Source organism: Hypanus sabinus, chromosome 9 (assembly GCF_030144855.1).
Source record: "Hypanus sabinus isolate sHypSab1 chromosome 9, sHypSab1.hap1, whole genome shotgun sequence".
NCBI lineage: Eukaryota > Metazoa > Chordata > Chondrichthyes > Myliobatiformes > Dasyatidae > Hypanus > Hypanus sabinus.
Window position 1 is genome coordinate 55,366,104 of NC_082714.1, and position 21,361 is coordinate 55,387,464.

At 42.9% G+C, this 21,361-nt stretch overlaps 1 long non-coding RNA gene across 1 annotated transcript; it reads right to left on the reverse strand.

Annotated features, from left to right (window-relative positions):
• Positions 1-2,232: 2,232 nt before the first annotated feature.
• On the reverse strand, positions 2,233-21,361 carry LOC132399409 (uncharacterized). Its single transcript, XR_009513991.1, has 3 exons — positions 21,301-21,361; positions 5,666-5,749; positions 2,233-4,485 (listed from the first exon to the last, which is right to left on the reverse strand). It is a non-coding gene; the product is annotated as an uncharacterized LOC132399409 (long non-coding RNA).

A 21,361-nucleotide genomic window follows, 5' to 3' on the forward strand; every position in this document is an offset into this window, starting at 1 on the left:
AGGTATATGGACAGGTATTGCACTTTGTCTGGTCTTGAGCAGATGTTGTAGAAAAAGATAAATTGTGAGATAGGGATTGCATCCTTATGAGGCAGGGTGGAAGGATGTGTAGTGAAAGTAGCTCTGGCAGTCAGTGGGATTGTAGAAAATATCAGCAGCTGGCTGTCTCCTAAGGTGGAGACAGAGAGACCTAGAAAATGAAAAGTGGTGGTTGAGGTGATGAAATTAGTAAGTTCTGTATGAGTCCAGGAAATTGCACCAATGCAGTCATCCATGTAGCAAAGAAAAAGTTGGGGGTATGTTACACCTAAACTCTTCCTGGTGGGAGATAGATGTTATAGATTCCAGGCATCCATGTAAAGATGAGCCAGTTAAGACCAGGAAGTTGGAGGTTATCGAGATGGTGAAGGACATGAGAGGTGTCCTGGATGTTATTGGGAAGGCACAAGATGAGTGTAGACTGTATTCCAGGTATGACAAATCAATGAGATGAGGGCAGGCAGCAATAATGGGCCTTCCAGGGCAGTCCTGTTTATGGATCTTGGATAAGCAGTAGAACTGGGCGGTGTGGGGATTGAGACACTATTGAAGATGTAAGGTGTGGAGGAAAAATGTTCTAATGTGATGAGACCTGTAACGGTTCAGGGCATGTCAGTGTGTATCTGTTAGTGGTCATGGTCGACCGGAAAGTAGAAGATGGTGCAAGTTTGAGGTTGATGCACCTCTGTCCAGCTCCCTACTCCACCTTGGTCCATCTGCCCACCATGCCTGGCCCAAGTCGTACAACCTTTCACCGACCAGTTTCTGTCCAAAACCAACTCCTCCCCCACAGCCATGTTGCTCTGTGTTGGCAATCTTTCCTGTTCCCACTCATTGCTGACGTGGGGTCTCAATGCAAAATGATGACTTACACCTTTTGCCTCTGTAGATTCTGTTTGACCAGTGAGCTCTTCCAGTAACCTGTACTTTTTTGGTTCCGCAGGCACAGGGATGGATTACATTAGAACTGGGGCCACAAAAAGACTTCATTGTGCTTTTGGAGGAGGCTGCCAAGCTGAGGCATATGAATGAGGAATAGGGTGGGCGTGCGTGAACCATGAGGGCTGGGTATGATGGTCACTAGAAAAGGCAACAGCAAGGTGGAAACAGATCTCAGTGGAACTTACATTTAGTCCGCCACTGCACAGGTGAAGAAATATCATCAGCTGTCCCTCTGCTGCCATTTCCACTCTCAAAGAGATCCCACACTGCAGATTGTGCTCCATTTCCCAGCTGATGCTCGGGACAAAATGCCTTAGTAAATGTTTCTTGCTAAGTAAAACATGCTTGAAATAGTCTGTAGTTCAGGACAGCAGGATCTGTAAATGGCTAAACTAATCCAACAGTCAACTTATAAACACATGCAGAACAAGATTCTGGGAGTTCCAAGTAAATTTCTTTCAGTGAGGTATGGAACCTCATCAACATATTTATGCAATGATTGGTTCCTCAGTGCGTACATGAATATTGATATAGTACAAAATTATACCTGCCTGACCTCTTGAGTGCAGAGCTCCACAGAAAGCAATCAAAAGATAACGAGGACTTAATGCGTAGTAATGTATATTAAACTTTCTACAACAAACCACTGGTGAATAGGTTCAGAAGCTGTTTCTTTGATTGTCGGGTGTTGTGTGATATTTTAGTTCCAACTTACAGAGCAGTGTCTGGGCCGACGCCAGTGCAGAGGCACAAGGTGGGAGGTGGTGAGGTGCTTGGGAATGGTGTTAGGAGATGAAACCAGACTGTCTGCCCACCCCATAGATTGGGAATGGTATAGATGCTCAGTGCTGAACCTTGCGACAGAAGTTAAGCCTTAACAACATCCCACGGCTGGGCTGTTTTGCAAACACAGGCTCGACCCAATTCATAACACTGAGGACCGAGAACAAAAGCAATTTGTGGAATTGGAATGAAGTTTGTCAGCTGACGGAGTAAATGGCTCACTGGAAATGAACCAGTAGTCAGTGGGAAATTGGATAATAAACATAAACTATTATCATGCGACACAGACCAGGATATCTCCAAGAGAACAGGCAGCAACAGATTGAAGACAGCAAATCTGAGCTATCCATTCTCCATTACTGCCCCACAGAATTAATTTGGTTGGGTTCCATTATCTAAATGATGCAGATCAGTCCTCTATTTTATCATTAATAGAAACACATTTATTTAATACCAGGATAATGAATGGTTTACATTCCAAAAATACACGCGTTCCTTTTAATGTGGCAGCTCCCCGCAGAAGCCTTTCAAGGAAGGCCGTAACATTCTGTATCTGATAAGCATCAAGCCTTTCTGCACTTTAATAAGCACTTGGATTTCATAGTAAAATATAATTCACCTTAATAAAATTTCACATTACACAAAACTGTGTGGAGAATTGATAGCTAAAAAAAGAACTAAATGGTTTCAAATGTTTTGAGAGTGTTGGCTGGGACAACATGGAGGAAGCTTGATTGTGTAACTAACTCGTTCTCCGACCTGTCCTTGACAATGAGGCATGGAACATTTGAAGACCAGATCCGACATCCTTCACCCTGATGAGCTGAAAGTCTTGCAGTCACACAGCTTTGAGCACAATATCTGGTCTGTGGCTCCGAGCAGTACAGTGATTAATTTCCCTTGTCTCCTTTGATTACTGTGTAATAATGTGTTCATTTACATTGAATAAATTGATAAGGTGATTAAAAGGAAGGAAGCAAATTAGCTGAGAATATTAAGCTTTAACAAATGGTCTTAGATAAACAGGAACCTTTGTTACTTCTGTTATCTAACTCTGCAAGCTGTGATATCAGAGGTTGGTCTGTAAGCACCAATATTCATTTTGGATGTAAATGGTGAACTTGTGCATCCATAGACCCCTGGCATGGTCTTCGGGGATGAACCCTGGTCATTCCAGCATGTGTAAGTGTCCTTTTAACAACAGTTTGTAATTTTGGAACCCTTAACAAAGTAATATATGCCAATATATTTCACTGAACTATAATAAAAAATAGACAGCAAGCACCTAAATGATTAACTATTATTTTTTATAATTGGGAAGAAGCGAAACTTCATGTTCAGGTTCAAGACAAGTCCCTTGTCATTTAATTATTTACGTGTATACTGTCAAACGAGGCAACGTTTCTCCAGACCAGGGTGTAAAACACAGTAGTACACATAACACACATAAAGCACACAATAACTTAGGAAAGTAAGAATTAAATCTACAAATAAATTACACAAAGATAAACAAAGTAAAGTGCATAAATTAAATATTGTAGGGGCAGTACAAATTATCCAGCGACATTTCGAATGCAATGCGGCAGGAAGTTTTGAAGCATAAAGACCTGAGGGAAGAAGTTGTTTCGCATCCTGACCGTTCTTGTCTTTATGTATCAGAGTCTCCGGCCTGATGGTAAAATGTCAAAGAGGGTGCTGGATCCTGGATTTTGAAGGATAGGCCTTGACAAAGCTGGTACGATAGCATCTGCTGATGTTCCTGAGCCCAGAATTGGTGGAATGCACTTAACAGACTGGAGAATGTTAACAATGGAGATGGAGACTGGACAATGGCAATGGAGAAACTAGAAACAAGGGAAAGAACAAGTTAGGTCTCTATTCATTGGAGCGTAGAAGGTTGAGGGGGGATTTGTTCGAGGTATTTAAAATTTTGAGAGGGATAGATAGAGTTGACGTGAATAGGCTGTTTCCATTGAGAGTAGGGGAGATTCAAACGAGAGGACATGATTTGAGAGTTAGGGGGCAGAAGTTTAAGGGAAACACGAGGGGGTATTTCTTTACTCAAAGAGTGATAGCTGTGTGGAATGAGCTTCCTGTAGAAGTAATAGAGGCCAGTTCAGTTGTGTCATTTAAGGTAAAATTGGATAGGTATATGGACAGGAAAGGAGTGGAGGGTTATGGGCTGAGTGCGGGTAGGTGGGACTAGGTGAGATTAAGGATTTGGCACGGACTAGGAGGGCCAAGATGGCCTGTTTCCGTGCTGTGATTGTTATATGGTTATATGGTTATATGGAATGGCTAAATTCATTAGCAGGTTAAGAACAGAAGAATAGGAAGAGGAATTCAGCCATTTGAGCCTTCAATCAGGTTGTGTTTGATCTGAAGATAATTAACACTTACCACATTTAATTTATACACTTTAGTGCCATTCTGTCAAACAACTCATATCAATCCTAGTCTTGAAAATCTTTATTGATCCCTGCATCCAAATTTTTTGGGATGAGGATTCTTGATTTTCATAATCAATTCCATGAAAGATAAGTTCCTAATATCACTTGGAAATTCTCCAACTTTAATCAGTAATGGGCTCCTGTATCCCACATCAGATGACATAATTCCTTTGGATTCATTCCTGCTTTTTTTTCTTTTTTTCAATTCCTTGATTGGACTCAAAGGAATCAGATCCATATTTATTTCACGTAATTTTATAATGTAACATATCTGGAAAAGAGGAAAAAGTCCATTTTATTGAAAATAGTCGATGTGGTCATTGTGTTGCTAAACAGTAGTGATTAAGGTTGTGTGTGTTGGCTCAAGAACTAATAGATGAAGGGAAGTAACAGATTCTTGGACCTGATGGTGTGGTGTTTCAGGTTTCTGTACCTCCTGCACAATGGTCGCCTTGAGAAGTCTTACAGCTCCATCTCCACGCCCACCGCATCAGTTGAGGCAAGGGGTGGCACAGGTAATGTAGCAGTTTGTGTTATGCTATCACAGCACCAGCTGTAAGATCAGGGTTCAAATCCTGTCGCTGGCTGTAAGGAGCTTGTTTGTACCTTCTCCCTGTGAGCTTGTGTGTATCCTCCCACATTCTAAGAGATGTCCGGTTAAGGTTAGCGAGATGTGGGCATACAATGTTGGTGCTGACACTTGCAAGCTGCCAAGCACAATCCCTGCTGATTTGATTTGACGCAACTGACACATTTCATTGTATGTTTTGATCTCTTTAATTACCCTAGGGTGATCAGATAGAACTGTCAACCTGGGCGATGGGACAGGTCTCAGCTTCTTGCAGTCATGCCATCACACCATATCTACTGCATGCTCCAGACAATGTGATAGGACGTACCCAAGAACTAGGCACCAAAATTCACTTTTGTGCCCCCCTGATGCACCAGCTATGTAAAGAGTTGGCTTGTGTAAGGAGAGACACAAAAGTCTTTCCCTCAGAGAAGAGGGTGATTATGGTGTTCCCAGACTTACCTGCCCCAGATGACATAGATGGGGTGAGACCCAGCTATGCAGAGGGTGAAGCACTTGCAAAAAAAACCCACTGTTTTAGGCCTTTAGTGTAGTCCACCAACAGGAAGGTCCTGCCTATGGTGATTGCTTATTGTGGATTAGGGACAATACCTACTCAGTGCTCAGGAAGAAATCCACCTTCCCGTAGATCCCTGAGACTGGAGCGACGACCAAGGGGATGACAATGATTGGATCTGCACATTGGATCTGCACATGAAGTCAACAACAAACACCACCTAAAAACTGGCCAAGTGTTCCATCCAGTATGCTATGAGGAGCCAAGGGACTTCTTAACAGCATTTATAAAACGAGCTGTTGCCAAAGATTCTGCAAGAAAGATTGCCTTTTCCACAAACGAGATGAGCTCAAAGACACTGACCTTACAGAGCCTCTGGAGTCGGACTGCCTGTGGAACTTTCCAAGGTGTTGTTAAGTTCAGGTTTCTTAACGTCATGAAACATTCCTGAGAAAGTGATAACAAGAAATAATTCAATCAAATGATACAGAGTCATAAGAAATAGACAGGAGGCAAACAGTTCAATCAGCAGGGGAAAGCTTACATTAATCAATAGTTATGCTGGAATTCTTTTTAATTTTAAAAAGGTGGGTTTGGGGTTGAACCATGTGAACAATAGGACTGTAGTGGAAGGCAGCTAGAATGGATCTCTCTTAGAGGTGCTGGGTGACTCCTTCAAGTGGTCTCCTTCAAATCACCACCAGAATAAGTTGTATTCAAAATCAGAGGGACATTGGTGAGAGTTGAACTTAAAGCTATAGTTAAAAATTAAAGAAATACTCAGTGTCCACTTTATTAGGTACAGCCGTACACCTGCTTGTTAATACAAATATCTAATCGGCCTGTTATGCGGCAGCAACTCAAAACATAACTAATGCAAGCAGACATGGTCAACAGGTTCAGCTGTTGTTCAAACCAAGCATCAGATTGGGGAGGAGATGTGATGTAAGTGACTTTGACCATGGTATGATTGTTGGTGCCAGATGGGGTGTTTTGCATATCTCAAAGAACTGCTGATCTCCTACTACAACAGAGAATGGTACAAAAATATCCAGTGAGTGGCAGTTCTGTGGCAAGAACACTGAGAGAGCTAATGGGAGAGGTCAGAGAAGGATGGCCAGTCTGCTTCGACTCAAATGACCATGCATTACTACAGTAGCGTGCAGAAGACTATCTCTGAACGCGTGACATGTCAAACCTTGAAGTAGACAGGTTACAGCAGCAGGAAGTCCTGAACCTCCTATACCTAATAAATCCCACAAACTCACCACTCTCTGGCAAAAAAAAATTCTCTGTATCTCTAGTTTAAATGGCTGTACCTTCCTGTCCCAGACTCCCCCACCATGGGAAGCATCCTTTCTACATCTACTCTGCCTAGGCCTTTCAATATTCAAAAGGTCTCAATGAGATTCCCCTCATCCTTCTGAATTCCAGCGAGTACAGACCCAGAGCCATCAAACATTCCTCATATGATAACCCTTTCATTCCTGGAATGATCCTTGTGAAACACCTCTGGATCCCTCTCCAATGCCAGCACATCTATTCTCAGATGAGGAGCACAAACTGTTTACAATACTCAAGGTGAGGCCTCACCAGTGCCTTATAAAGCCTCAGGACCACATCTTGCTCTTGTATTCTAGACCGCCTGATATGAATGTTAACATTGCATTTGCCTTCCTCACCACCGACTCAACCTGCAAGTTAACCTTTAGGGTGTTCTGCACAAGGACTCCCAAGTCCCCTTGCACTTCAGATTTTTGGATTTTCTCCCCACTTGGAAAATAGGCTGCACATTTATTTCTTCTACCAAAGTGCATGATCACGCATTTTCCAATATTGTATTTCATTTGCCACTTTCTTGCCCATTCTCCTAATCTAAGTCCTTTAGCAGCCTATTTGTTTCCTTAACACTACCTGCCCCTTCACCAATCTTAGTATCATCTCCAAACCTGGCAACAAAACCATCTATTCCATCATCTTAAATCATTGATATTTAGCATAAAAAGGAGCGGTTTCATACGTTAAAAGATGAGCTCTTGATCTGCCAGTTTACCTTGATGTGGTCCTTCCACTTTATTTCATTACCTGAACTCTACTTTCTCTGTAGGTAGCTCTTGATTAGTACTCATATTATATTATATAATATTGTCTTATATAATTTAGTGGACCACTTACTGAGTTTTAATAAACAGAGCTCAGGTATATGTTTCATTGTGAGTCTTGAGTAGTTTTATCCCACACAGGTCAAACTCAGGGAATATACTGTACATGAGGGAGCAGTATCTCCAGGTTTGATAAACAATGTAGGGTGCTGAAATTGGAAGTTGGTCGTGAGCAGAGTTGGGAAAGAACTTATCACTGAAAGGAGACTGGGTCTGTGTCATTGCAGCCATGACTGATCCTATCAAGGAGGCTGACGAATGGGAGGAAACTCCTAAGGTGAAGAAAAATCAGAAATGGATAAACCTATATGTCTTTTAGCACATAGGCAGGGAACACAGCAGTTGGAACCGCAACAGCGGATAAATGAAATACTGGGGTAAATGAGACAAAGCTGCAGGAGAAGATGAAGTAATGGAAAGACTGAAAAAAAGAATTGCCAGATAATAGGCAGGAAAGAATAGAAGAAAGAAAAGAAGTGGAGACAAGGTGCACTTAGTTCACTCTCCCAGTCTACAACATCATAGAATAAATTAAGGAAGGAGGTAAGGAGAGAATGGAAGAAAATAATTGAGACTCTCAGGAGCACAGTGAATTAAGGACAGCCTTTCAGGAGTTGGAAGTACATGCTGACCGTCCAGCAGGCGAGAGTGTGATTGAATAGCTGCAGCAGAAGTTACTGAAACAGCGTTGTAATCAGTGAGCTGGAGATGAAGGGGAGGCTTCAGGCACCTGATAGAAAAGGCTGGAAGAAGGAACTGCGGAAAGTGAAGGGGAAAGACAGTGGTATAGTGTGAGGAGTAAGGTAGAGCCTGAACTAAGATTTATGATATTGCTTATGCTCACACATAGTTAAATGAAATTCCAGCAGATCTGGGTATTTCTGTTTGGAGAGGAGACATGAAAGGTCACTGTTTGCATGTTGAAGCAATAGCTGCAATGCAGAGTTTTAAGAAAATGTTCCTTCGGTTTAGATGGGTGCTCCTAGCAGGCTCACGACGAGAGTTAAGTATGGCCAATCCATGGTAACTTCAGAAGATACAAAGTGACATGTCAGAGGCAGTTGTGAATATGGATGAAGTGATCCATTTAAGATTATGACAATAATTCAGGGGAAAGAGAAACACACAGAATGATTTGTTACAGAGTATTGTTTGCATTCCAGTCTAGGGTCAGATCAGAATCAGCTCTCCATGCATATTGAGGACTCCCAGAGCTGATACGGTTACTCGTGCAGCCATGCCATGGTTGGAATTGAATGAGTCAGGTGTGACACTACTCAGCAGCTCCATACTGACTGGCTTCTGGCCTTACTAATTAACACAACCTACAGTACAGCGTCCCTGCACTGGGAGTGTTTGTAGCGACAGAGCAGAGAAAGCTTTACTCTGTACCTAACTCACTTTCCAGAAGCTTAATGGGCTTCTGATTGAACAACAGAGAGGGTGACCTGCTCTGTCCTCTGAGAATCTGATGAGCCAGCGTTGGTATCTAACCTGCCCCGTCCCTGTCCTGGGAGGATTTGTTGGAACAGCACAGAGGGAGCATTACTATGTACTTATTTTAACGTGCATTGGACTTTCAGTGTGACTACAAACCATGCTCTGTATTGTGTTTTACCTTTTACTAACTCGGTTTACTTATACACAGAATGATCTCACTGGATGACATGCCAACAAAAGCAGTATGTCAATATGAGTAGCAACTAATACCAATAACCTCTGCTATCCAGGCCCTGTGAGACATTGTAGAGGGAGATCAACTCTTTTTTTCCACTTTTTCTCCTGGGCTCATTGGATGGGGCAGTACAGAGGGAGTTGTACTGCTTAACTCTTGTCTTGTGTCTTTTTGATAGGTCACCATGGGAGATTCACCCTGCACTCAGCCGGCACTAGTAGCAGTTGATGGGCCCATATGGGGAAACTGTGTTCTGCATTGAATCCACTTTTTTTTCCTGCTACCTAACTCATGCTCTTCCTGACAGAATGACGACAGTAACAATAGCTTGTCAAAGGTCTATACATCTACTGAGCTTTTGACAGAACAATGAAGAAGAGCTTTACTCTCCCCTCTGAATATTAATGAGGCAGTGTATAGAGAGATATGTACACTCGGAATGTAATCCAGGCTGTACCAAGAATGGTTGATGGGACACTGTAAAGGGAGCTTTACTCTGAATTTACTTCATTCTCTGTTAACTCTGAGAGCATTAGAGGGGAAATGTAGTGGAAGCTTCACCCCTTCTCTCTAAACTGCGCTGCCCCTGCCCCGGGAGTGTTTGATGGTGCATTTTACACTGCATTTAACATATGCTATACCTGCCCCATGAGTCTTTGGTGATGTAATTGGAAAATATTCCATTCCCAACACTCACACAGCTGCTAAATTTATTAAGGTTAAACTGGCAGCACTCATCCGCATAAAATCTGCTTGTGAAAGACAAGGGGTCAGTTATTATATAAGAAAAAATAAGACAGCAGTAAGTGAACCTGCTTCTAAAATACTTCTTATATTCTTGCTGTCAGCGTGTAGCAAAGAATGACAAATTACCTATTGCAATAATATGGATACAAATAGCATAAAGATATATTGCAGCATCACCAACATCATTTACCACATATAAATCTCCCTGTGGAATATTGATAATTACCTAATGCTCTAAAAAACACTGTTCGCACACACTCGACCTCCACTCCTTCAACACTTTCAACACTCCCAATCATTAAGAAGGCTGAGGGGTTGAACGACAGGGCATACAGGGAGGAGATAGTTAGACACAGGCTACTGGGCGACCAACCGGAGGGGGAAAGGGGATAGGCGGCCATGTGACCATATCCTCAATAACAGGTAGAGCAGTTTGGATCCTGATGGGGTGCATGGCCCAGCAGCTGTCACAGCTGAGAGCTCTCGGTGCCGAGCCTGGCTCTCTGGCTCAGAAGGGAATTGGGGATGAAGAGGTGAGCTGTGGTGATAGGGGATTCATTGGTTAAGGGAACAGAAAGGAGGTTCTGTGGATGGGAACAAGCTTGTCAGATGGTTTGTTGTCTCACGAGTGCTAGGGTCAGGGACACCTCTGATCAAGACCACAACATTCTTAAGTGGGACTTTGAGCAGCCAGAGGCCATGGTCCATGAAGATACCAATTATATGGGTAGGAGGGATAATGAGGTCCTGCAAAGTGAGTTTGGGGAGTTAGGTGCTAAGTTAAAGGACAGGACTTCAAAGATTGTGATTTCAGGATTGCTGCCTTTGACACATATCAGTGAGGCTAGAAATAGAAAGATCATACAGTTTACCACATGGCTAAGAAGTTGGTGCAGGAGGGGGGTCTTCAGATTTTTGGATCATTGGGTTCTTTTCCAGGGAAGGTGGGACCTGTCTGTACATTAGGGATGGTTTGCACCTGAAGGGCGACTGATATCCGAGATGTAAGGTCTGCTAGTGTTGCACGTGGCGGGGGGGGGGAGCCATGGGGGTTTTTAAACAATAGTTGCAATGGGATGGGAAACAGAGTGCCTGAAAAGATAATAGGTTGTACAGAAAGATGTTGTTAAGCATATATACAACAGCAGGAATCGAAAGGTTAACCAATGTTCATAGTGGGTTAATGTTCTGAGCTGCATATATTTCAATGCAAGGAGGATTGTCGGAAAGTGGTTGAGCTTAGGACATGGATTACGACATTATGTGGAATAATGACATTGTAGCTGTTAGTGACACCTGGTTTCAGGAGGTGCGGGAGTGGCAGCTCAATGTTCTGGGGGTCCATTGTTTTAGATGTGATAGATCAAGATTGATTAAAGGAGGAGGGGTGGTGTTACTAGTCAAGGAAAATATCAGAACAGTACTTAGTCAGGACAGACCAGAGAGCTCATCTAGTGAGGCTTTCTGAGTAGAACTGAGGAATAAGAAAGCATGACCATTTTAATGGGATTACATTAAAAACTATTCAGTAGTCTGCAAGATTCAGAGAAAATGGATAGAGAGATTGCAGACTGCTGCATGAATCTGATAGTAGATGATTTTAACTTTTCATATATTGATTGGGACTCCCAAACTGTAAAAGGGCTGGATGAGAACGAGTTTGTCAAATGTGTTCAGGAAAGTTTCTTTAATCAGTAGAGAGAAGTCCCAACTAGACAGAGTGTGATACAGATCCCCTATTAGATAATGGAAAAGTAAAGCACAGAAACAGGCCTTTCGGCCCACGTAGTCCATGCCAAACCATTTATACTGCCTAATCCCATTGACCTGCACCGGGACTGTGGACCTCCATACCCCTACCATCTATGTACCTATCCAAACGTCTCTTAAATGTAGAATTCGAGCTCACGTGCACCACTTGTTCCACACTCTAAAACACAAGCAGGCTTTTTCCACTGAGGATGATTGGGACTACAACTAGAGGTCATGAGTTAAGGATGAAAAGTCAAAAGTTGAAGGGGAACATGAGGAGAAACTTCTTCGTTCTGAAGATGATGAGAGTGTAGAACGAGCTGCCAGCACAAATGGTGGATACAAGTTTGATTTCAGCATTTAAGAGAAATTTGGATAGCTACATGTATGGAAGGGGTATGGAGGGCTAGGTGCCGGTCGATGGGACCAGGCAGGTTACTGCTCCATGATTCCACAACTCTATGGTGTTTTTGGGTGCTGAGGAATGTGGTATTGTGTGTGGTGGGGGGGAAGGGGGATGCCAGGAAGGTAAAATAGGTTAGCTGTGACGCTGGGAAGAAAAAGGATCATAAGTAACATCTCCAACACTGCAGTTTGACAGATAATGTGGTCACCAACTCATCACTAGATCATGCCCAGAACTCCCAGGTATGTCTTTATCTTATTTACTAATGGTTTTCTCTGTATCGCTGCTCTGCAGAACCCTTAAGTGATTGCCATGGGTATCACTTTTTGTCGGATTGGATAAGTGTTAGGTTCATAGATGGGGTTTTCTTCCTGATTCCTGCTCCTTTTGAGGCAATTGCTCTTCATGTAAAACAGTGTCGTTTGCCGACTGTCCTTCAACACATTCAGGGCCGAGATAATTAGATCTTTAGTCTATTGGAGAGTCCAGAATTACGTCGAAGGAACGGGTATGGAAACACAGCTGAGGCCTGAATCAGGCTGGTCTTAATTCTGCTGAGTGGTAGAACAGTTTCGATTAGCTCTGCCCCTGCTCCTGTTCTTCATGCCCTCTAACCTTCCTGATTTTGCAGTGAACAATAATCCAAGTGACCAGGAGAGCCAGGCCTTGTCCCCATTGGACCAGGAAGGTGTACATCTCCCTGCAGGGTAGCTGAAAGAGTGGAGGGTGAGACCCTAAGTGCCTCATAGACAACAATAGGCAAGGAGGAAGAAGAGGAATGTACTGAAGTGATCCAATGAAAGGAAACTTAGCTTCCCTCTAATCCTCAGATCCCCACCCACACAATGGCTGCTCCACTTAAGCCTAACTTCTTTTCATTGGATCTTGTCAAGTGTCTAATTATGCACAATCCAATCTCTCCTCAGGACTGTGGCACGCAAAATATGCCGACTGCCCCCACTCACTTTTTTTAAACTCTTTCTCCCTCCAAGCAATCTGTGCCCCCAGGGAACTATGATGCACTAAATGTGCCAACTGTCCTCGCTCACTTCTCTTAAACTCTCTCTGCCTCAAAGCAATCCGGTGTCTCCGCGAGAACGTGGTGTGCTAAATGTCAAGAACTCTTGAACGGGGGAAGGAGGGTGGTCGGACTAAGATGGGAAGAAAGAGTTGTATGGAATCTTTAACCCTTCTATTCCAGAGCGCTGCCAGGGCTGAGTTGCTGAGTTTAATCAAAACACTGTATTTTAAGGAAAAGTAAGGATATGGATATTGTGTGGGAAATCGTGTAATGAGACAGAAGATTGACTGTGATCCTGTTGGATGGTGGTGTAGGCTCAAAGGGTCGGATGGCCTACTTTCTATATTCCTGCACTGTAGGGAGTCTGTATGTTCTCCTCGTGACTGCATGGATTTCCTGCGGGTGCTCCAGTTTTCTCCCACAGTCCAAAGGCAGACGGGTACATAAGTTAATTAATCATTGTAAATTGTCCGATGAGTAAGCAAGAGTTAAATCGGGGAATTGCTGGGCTGCGCAACCCAAGGGACCAGGAGGGCCTATCCAACCCTGTATCACAACAATTCAATAAATAAACAAATATTCCTGGAACAGAGAACAGGCACAGCAAGTTATTCAGCCCAAAAACTTGTCTTGCTATTCAGTAAAATCACACATAATCCATGGCTTACTTTTCCCCATAGCCCTCAATAATCTGAGTTAACATAAACTATCAATCCAGCCTTAAATTTTATCAATTAATCTGGTATTAATTAAAAGAGAACTTCAAAATTTTTCAAGCCCTTTGAAGCAGAAGTGTTTCCTAACTTTGTTCAAGAAAGATCTTGCTCCAGGCTTATGCCCGCTAAATCTTGACATTCCAACTGGTGGAGATGGTCTGTTCAGATCTACCCTCACAACTCGCATTAGTGCTTTAAAAACTTTGATCAATGCATCATTTATCCTTCTAGATTTTAGTGAATGCCTTTCAGCGAAGGCAAGCCTCCTTTCTGTAATCTCAATTTATAATTTAACCCTTGGAGTTCATGGTTTCATTCTGGCAAATCTACACAACACATCCGTCAAGATTAAGTTGCCGTTACACTGCTGATGGTGGTTGAGTCAGGTCTGTGGACTTGCCGAGGAGAGTGAGAACCGGGATCCAGCTGATAAAATAAATAAGTAATGAAGAGAGCACAGTCAAGCCGCTTGCTACACAAACTTCTGCAGCAGGAAAAGCATTTCTTCATCAGACCAACATCCACTTATTTTCTGTTGCCCATAGCAACAAGACCCTACAGAGAAAATCCTTTGACTACTCTTAGACCTTCGCAACATTCTAAATTAAGTAAGATGTAAACATCTGTCATGTACAATAGTTCTCCCCTGTCAGAAGCTTCTACTCCAGGGTTCCTGCAAATGCACTGGCATCTCCCCACCAATGTTCACAGCTTTCCTCCCTCTCTGTTCTCTGCTCAGAGGGATTTCAGATCCTCAACAGCAGGCTTCTGATTTTGTAATGAATTGCGGGCTTTGCAAGTTCAGAGAGAATATTCCCATTTCAACAAGGAAAAGATTCTGCAGCGGATTATGGACTTTTCCATTTCTGTATGCTTCAGCATTCTTGGAGAGCAAGTATTCCGGGAAGTCAACAGTCAACCTAGGGACAATCGAGTTCTGAACACAAGGAAAATCCTCCTACTGCTTCCCCTTCCCCGTGTGACTCTTTTCAGCATAAGCCCTTGCTCACTGTGCTGTGCTCAAGACTCACACTCACTATCCCAACCTCACTCTCTCTGCTGTCAATTTTAACACATCCAGTGTCTCAGCTACCTTCACTCCTAAACTGGAAGTACCCTCTGTCCTGGTGAAGACAGAGAGATGTATTCATTTAGTAACACATCTTCAGAATCCATATGCAAACTTCCATTTCTGCCATAAACAAGCTTCACTCGTAATCAAACCATTTTATTTGCGTACTTCCGTTTCCTCTGTGCCTCTTTCATCGTGTAGGGAACTCTGAGGATTTGTTTGCCCTTCCTCTACTCCTCTTGGGAGTGTGCTTCTCTTAATCCAAAAGGCAGTCCATTGTTCAGCTACAGTTCCACATCACCAGGACTTGATCTCCTCCCATAGTATTAAAGGGGTTTCTGCCCATTTATTTTTAATTTGGAATGTTTCTTCTTCTTTTCTGCAGCTACTCAAATTTTAAAGTATTATAATCACTATTTCCTAAGTGTTCACCACGGTGCATTCAGCCCCCTTTTCTGCCAGAATAAGACCCAACATTGCTTGCATCTTCACTGGGTCATCACTCACCAGGTGGCATGCTGCCTGCCTGGTGCCAGGATTGGTGATGACTTGGAAAGGGTCCATGGCATTCTCAAGGGCGAGGGTGAGCAGCCAGAGGTCTTGGTACATATTGGCACCAATGACATGGGTAGAGAAGGTGAGGGGGTCCTGAAGAGAGACTTTAGGGAATGTGGTGAACTACATATACCTGTCTGGACACGCCCCCTGCTGACTGCCCCTGTGGCTCCTCCCACAGACCCCTGTATAAAGGCGATCAAGGCCTGAGTCCGGCCTCTCAGTCTCCAGGATGTAGTATGGTGGTCACTCACTGCTTGTTCCTTCTTCCAGTCAATAAAAGCCGATATCTCACCTTTACGTCTCAGAGTGAGTTATTGATGGTGCATCAGGGAGCTAGGTAGAAAGCTGAGAAAAAGGACCTCTGGGGTAGTAATCTCTAGATTGCTGCCTGTGCCACGCACCAGTGAGGGTAAGAATAGGATGATTTTGTGGGTGAATGTGTGGCTGAGGAACTGGTGCAGGGTGCAGGGGTTCAGACTTATGGAACATTGGGATCTCATCTGGGGAAGTTATGACTTGTATAAAAGGGTCAAGTTACACCTAAACCCAACGGAGCCAATATCCTTGTGGGCAGGTTGGCTAGAGTTGCTCGGGTGGGCTTAAACTAATTTGGCAGGTTAATGATCCATTAATTCTGTTTCTCATTTCTCAGAAATTACTGTACTTCTTGTTTTTATTTGATAAAGAACGTACAACATTGAGAGAAGTTACAGTGAGTGGCATGGTTTCGAGATTGTTATGATGAGAGAGGATTTTCAGAGGGTTTTCCAATGAGGAACTTCATACAGGGCATGTAACAGTGAAGGAGCGGTTCTGTGTGGACTATATTTCAGAACAGAGGGTCTGTCCTGGACCCTGCATGTAGGGCAATTACAAAGAAAGCCTGGCAACACCTCTACATCTCTAGGAGCTTCCAGAAATTTGGCATGACATCTCAAACTTTGACAACCTTTTATAGATGTGTAATGGAGAGAATACTTACTGGCTGCATCACAGCCTGGTACGGGAACACTGATGCCCTTAAATGGAAGATCCTGCAAGAAGTAGTGGATACGGCCCAGTCCATCTGGGTAAAGCCCACCCCACCCTTCAGCACATCTACACTGAGTATCGTTGCAGGACAAGAGCACCCATTGTCAGAGATCCACCACCATCCAGGATGTGCTCTCTCCTCACTGCTGCCAACAGGAAGGGACTACAAGAGCCTCAGGACTCACACAACCAGGTTCAGGAACAGTTACTACCCCTCAGCCATCACGCAGTTTCACTTGCCCCATCACTAAAGTGTTCCCACAACCAACTGACTTACTTTCAAGGACTCCATCTCATGTTCTCGATATTTATTATTAACCAGAACTTCCAGCTTACAAGAAGTTTCACATCATGAGTTTGAAAGTGCAATAGGGATAATACAAAACACTTAACAGTGTGGGAGAAGCAAAGATTGTTACATTTGCAGCATAGTTTATACCATGAGAGTTACAGTGATGAAGATTATACAGGTAATAGGAAAGGAAAGGTTATGGAATGGACTGTGATTGTTCAGAGAACTTTACAGTGTGTTGGGTGTTATATCACAGTCAGGTTGGCAGGTTACAATGAGTGGGAATATATTGAGAGTAATACAGGGCAGAATAGGTTAAACAGAAAGTATGATCTAGGGCTGTTTGTACAAAAGAGCTGCAGAGAGTGATAATAGAGTGTGGGAGAAGTTATACACAAAATATTACAATGAAAATAGTTTGATGGAAAGGGGGGATGGGGCCTACTTTCTCTTAGAGATTATTATTTTGCAGCGCAGTTGAGAGCTGTGATATGACCCGTCATATGACGCTCAGTGGAAAAACATTGAGGAGAGGATATTTTCCATCCCCATACAGGCAATTTTGGCTGATAACAACCTACAAAGTTACATAAATACTATTGATAACCCATGGGTGAAATGGACTCTTAAAATGTGGAAGACTATTATAAAAGGATATAAACTAGAGAGAAACGTTGCAATTCTTAAATGGTGTGCAGATGACTCAGATTTTACGCCGAACAAACTGGATGCTAGATTTAAGGACTGGACAGCTAAAGGAATAACAGTTCTTTGCAATATAATGAAAGAAGGAACACTGTTCAGTTTTGAAATGCTCAAAGAGAAACACTTGTTAGAAAAACAAGACTTTTATTGGTATTTACAGATGCGACAGTATATTAACAGGACGGTTAAAAATGTAACCAAGGCAAGTACATGTCTGATAGAGCTATTTAGAAAAGCATATAATTCAGATAATGGTAGTAGAATCATTTCAAGCGTGTATAAGGGTTTGTCAAATCTTAAAGCACATTTGACTTCATACATTAAAACAAAATGGGAGAAGGAAGGAGGGATAATTATATCTGAGGAAGAATGGACAACAATATGGAGGTATCAATGGAAGTGTACCAGTTCACAGAAATGGAGGGAGTTCGGGTGGAAAAACTTGATAATGTATTTTACTACACCCTCTCAGAAATCCCATTATGATGGTAACCTCCCTGTTTGCTGGAGAAATTGTGGAAATCAAAATGCAAACCATTATCATATTTTCTGGGAATGCCCCATTATCAAAGACTATTGGAGTGGGATACACAATGCCCTACAAGACATTTTAAATGTGAAATAGCCTTAGAGAGTAAGACCATATATTTTGGATATATACCTCAAGAATGGTTGAAAAGAGATAAATACTTAATGAATATACTGTTGGTGGCTGGTAACAAGGCCCTTACCAGGAAATGATTATCACAGGAGAGCCCAACTTTAAATGTATGGATGGAAATTACAATGGACATTTACAAAATGGAGAAGATAACAGCATCTGCAAATCATATGTTGGAACAATTTGATTCATACTGGGAAAAATGGTTTAACTACATAACACCTCATAGGCCTGATTTTATTCTCACAAGTCAATGAATATGTTGTAAAAAAAAATCACTCCCTACTTTGTACTTAGTTTTCTTATTTTGATCATTCTTTCTCTCCTCTCCTTTCTATGTGTATACCTCAGATAATTATTATGTGGAGATTTGTGACAAATATGAATATATGATATATATGTACAGTAACTGAAATACATCTTATGGAAATATTTGTTTGATGATAAATTTCAATAAAAATACAAAAAAAAGAAAATAGTTCGATGGTTGTGCTACAGGAAAGTAGGCTATAGAAATGGATCAGCATGAACATAATGGATTGAAGGGCCTGGTTGAGCTGTTACCACGAGGACGGGTTGGCCGTACATGTAATGCAGGGCTCATTCCAAGAGTTTATAGTGAGTATGAACATCCATGAGCGTTTGTGACAACGTGGAGATCATTACAGAGTCTACTACAGAGGAAAGTTTATACAGAATATATGTCCTACAAAGAGTGTTCTGGTAACGTCTGCACAGAGTGAGTCTTACAGTAATGTGACTGATGAGAGGCAGTGACATTACGTATTAGTATTCAGAGATATTTTACAGTGAGGAGGATTATACAGACTGACTGAGAGAATAGAATGCTCTGTCATAGAAGTGGATGGTTATTCACTGAATATTGTATAAAAGAGAACCAGAGCAAAGGATTACACAGAGTATTACAGTGTAGGGGATTCACATAGTGTAAGTATGAAGAGGAGTTAATGCAGAGAATTGATTAGTGATTATGGTTGTGTTGAATTGAAAGTTTCTGTGCAAAGTTGTGATAACAAAGGGACGTTATGGAGCATATGGTACAGGGGAGGGATTCTACACAGAGAATGCCACATTACATAATATTAAAAATGGAGTGAGGGTTGGTATATACAGAGTATTAGAATGACAGGAGTCTGTTATTGTACTGACTGTGATATAGAGCACATTACAATGAACCATGTTATATAGAGGCTGCTGTACAGGGTTCCAACGATGTCTGAGCCCTCTTTGGCTGTCCTTATTACCTACAAGCATCCTATACATTCTGCAGCATATGATCGGCGACAAGCATTTTTATTCACGCTGATGTTGGCTGACTCCTGTTCAAGATGTTATCTTGAGGACGGAAGTTACGGTCAGAGTGATTATAGTGGGACATTGCTGCATGTATACTTCTCCAGTCAAGTGCAAGTCTAAGGCAGAAATGAGTAAACTGTGGCAAAGTGCACTTAGGCTCGCAGTGTCATACAGAATGGGACCAGGCTTTTCAGCTCCCCTGTAAACTGTTCACCATTTTCCCTCTCACATTCCCACCTATTTGCTGGCGCGCCCAATTCTCCTGCCGCAAATCTAGGCCAAGGGCAAGTTAGAGTGGCCAGTTACCAAATAACATGCCTCCACTGGCTGGAGCTGAGCAGAATCTCACCACTGTACAAGACGTGAAGCGAATGAAAGAGGAAGAGGGCCTTTGAGGCTCAGCATTCTGAGCCGGGGCCAGCAGCCGAACGAGGGAGAGGAAAGAAGGCCAAGTGCAGATCCTTCAAGCTCCCCTCACGCACAAATCATAGCTGGCCCTGAGAAGCCGACCTCCTACATTTTTCCTCCATGCTCTTCCCCATTCATCCAACAGACTTCCATCCTCCCCATACTTCTTATTCCATGCTCTCTATTCCCCTGTTCTCCGTCCCCATTCTCCCTGTCTCTAATCTGCACAATTTCCTCTTCTCCCCTCCCTCATTCCTCCACTTGATCCTTACGGTGTTATGATTAGCGTCACACTGTCACAACAACGGCGACCCTGGTTCAGTTGCCGCCGCTGTCTGTATGGAGTCTATGCATTCTCCCCGTGACTGCAGGTGCCCCCCACATTCCAAAGCTGTACAGGTGAGTAGATTCATTGGCCGGCACAGGCTTGTTGGGCCAGAGGGCCAGTTACCATGCTGTATTTCCAATTACAATAATATAAGTAAAAATTAAAAATAGAATATATTTCATTTGCCTCGCCCTGCCATCCCTAGCCGTCCTTGTTCACTCTGTGTCTTTCCATAACTCTGGAATCACCAAGGTTTCAACTTGCCACTGATTACACCTCGGTACTTGGGTGCCAAATGTCTCCATCACTTCTTGCTGCTGTACAGTCTAGCAAGCAACATCCAATGGGCTCTCTACTGTTTCACTGCTGTAAGCACTAATAGGAGCTGGGGTAGAAGGCAGAGAGCATGGAATCACATAAAAAGCTTATTAACTGAGACCCTGTGCCCACATTTTAAACAGCTCACAATGTGAAGTCTAGCTATCTTCTCCTCCATGAGCCAATCAGATGTTGTACCGATTGCCTACGACCTAGCCAAGCTCTCCCTGACTCTCCCAGGCCACCGTGACAGCTTTAGTACCGAAACTGCGTTGAATCTGATTCAAACTCCATCTGACTTTCTCATGCCATCCCCGCCCGGAATTTCAACTGACTGATCGTCTTTAACTGATCGGTTTTATTTTGATCCGTGCTGTACTGAGTGTACACTGAACCTAATCCACGCTGCATCATTGTAAAACGGACTTACACTTGGTACCGATAACCCTCACTTCACCTGACCCATGCCCTGTATTGTATCAGACCCATGCTGTACCTGTCCTGAGCTATGCTGTCAGGTGCTCCACATGATTGGACCATGCTAGAGCTGCACTACTGTGCAAAACGCTCAGAAACAGATATATAGCTGGGGTGTCTAAGACTTTTGCACCGTAGTAACTTTATGTACTGCGCTGTACTGCTGCCGCAAAAAAAATTTCATGACATATGGGAGTGATGATAAACCTGATTCTGACATGGACAGTTGTGGACTGAAAGTGGGAAGGGGGCGGGGGAGAGGAATCATGGTTGGGGAAAGGGGAAGGGAGCAGGAAGCACCAGAGAAACATTTTTAATGATCAATAAAGCAATTGTTTGAAATCAAATGACCTTGTCTGGCGTCTCAGCGTAGGGTGCGTCTGCATCCGCGCCACTCCTTCTCTGTCACCTG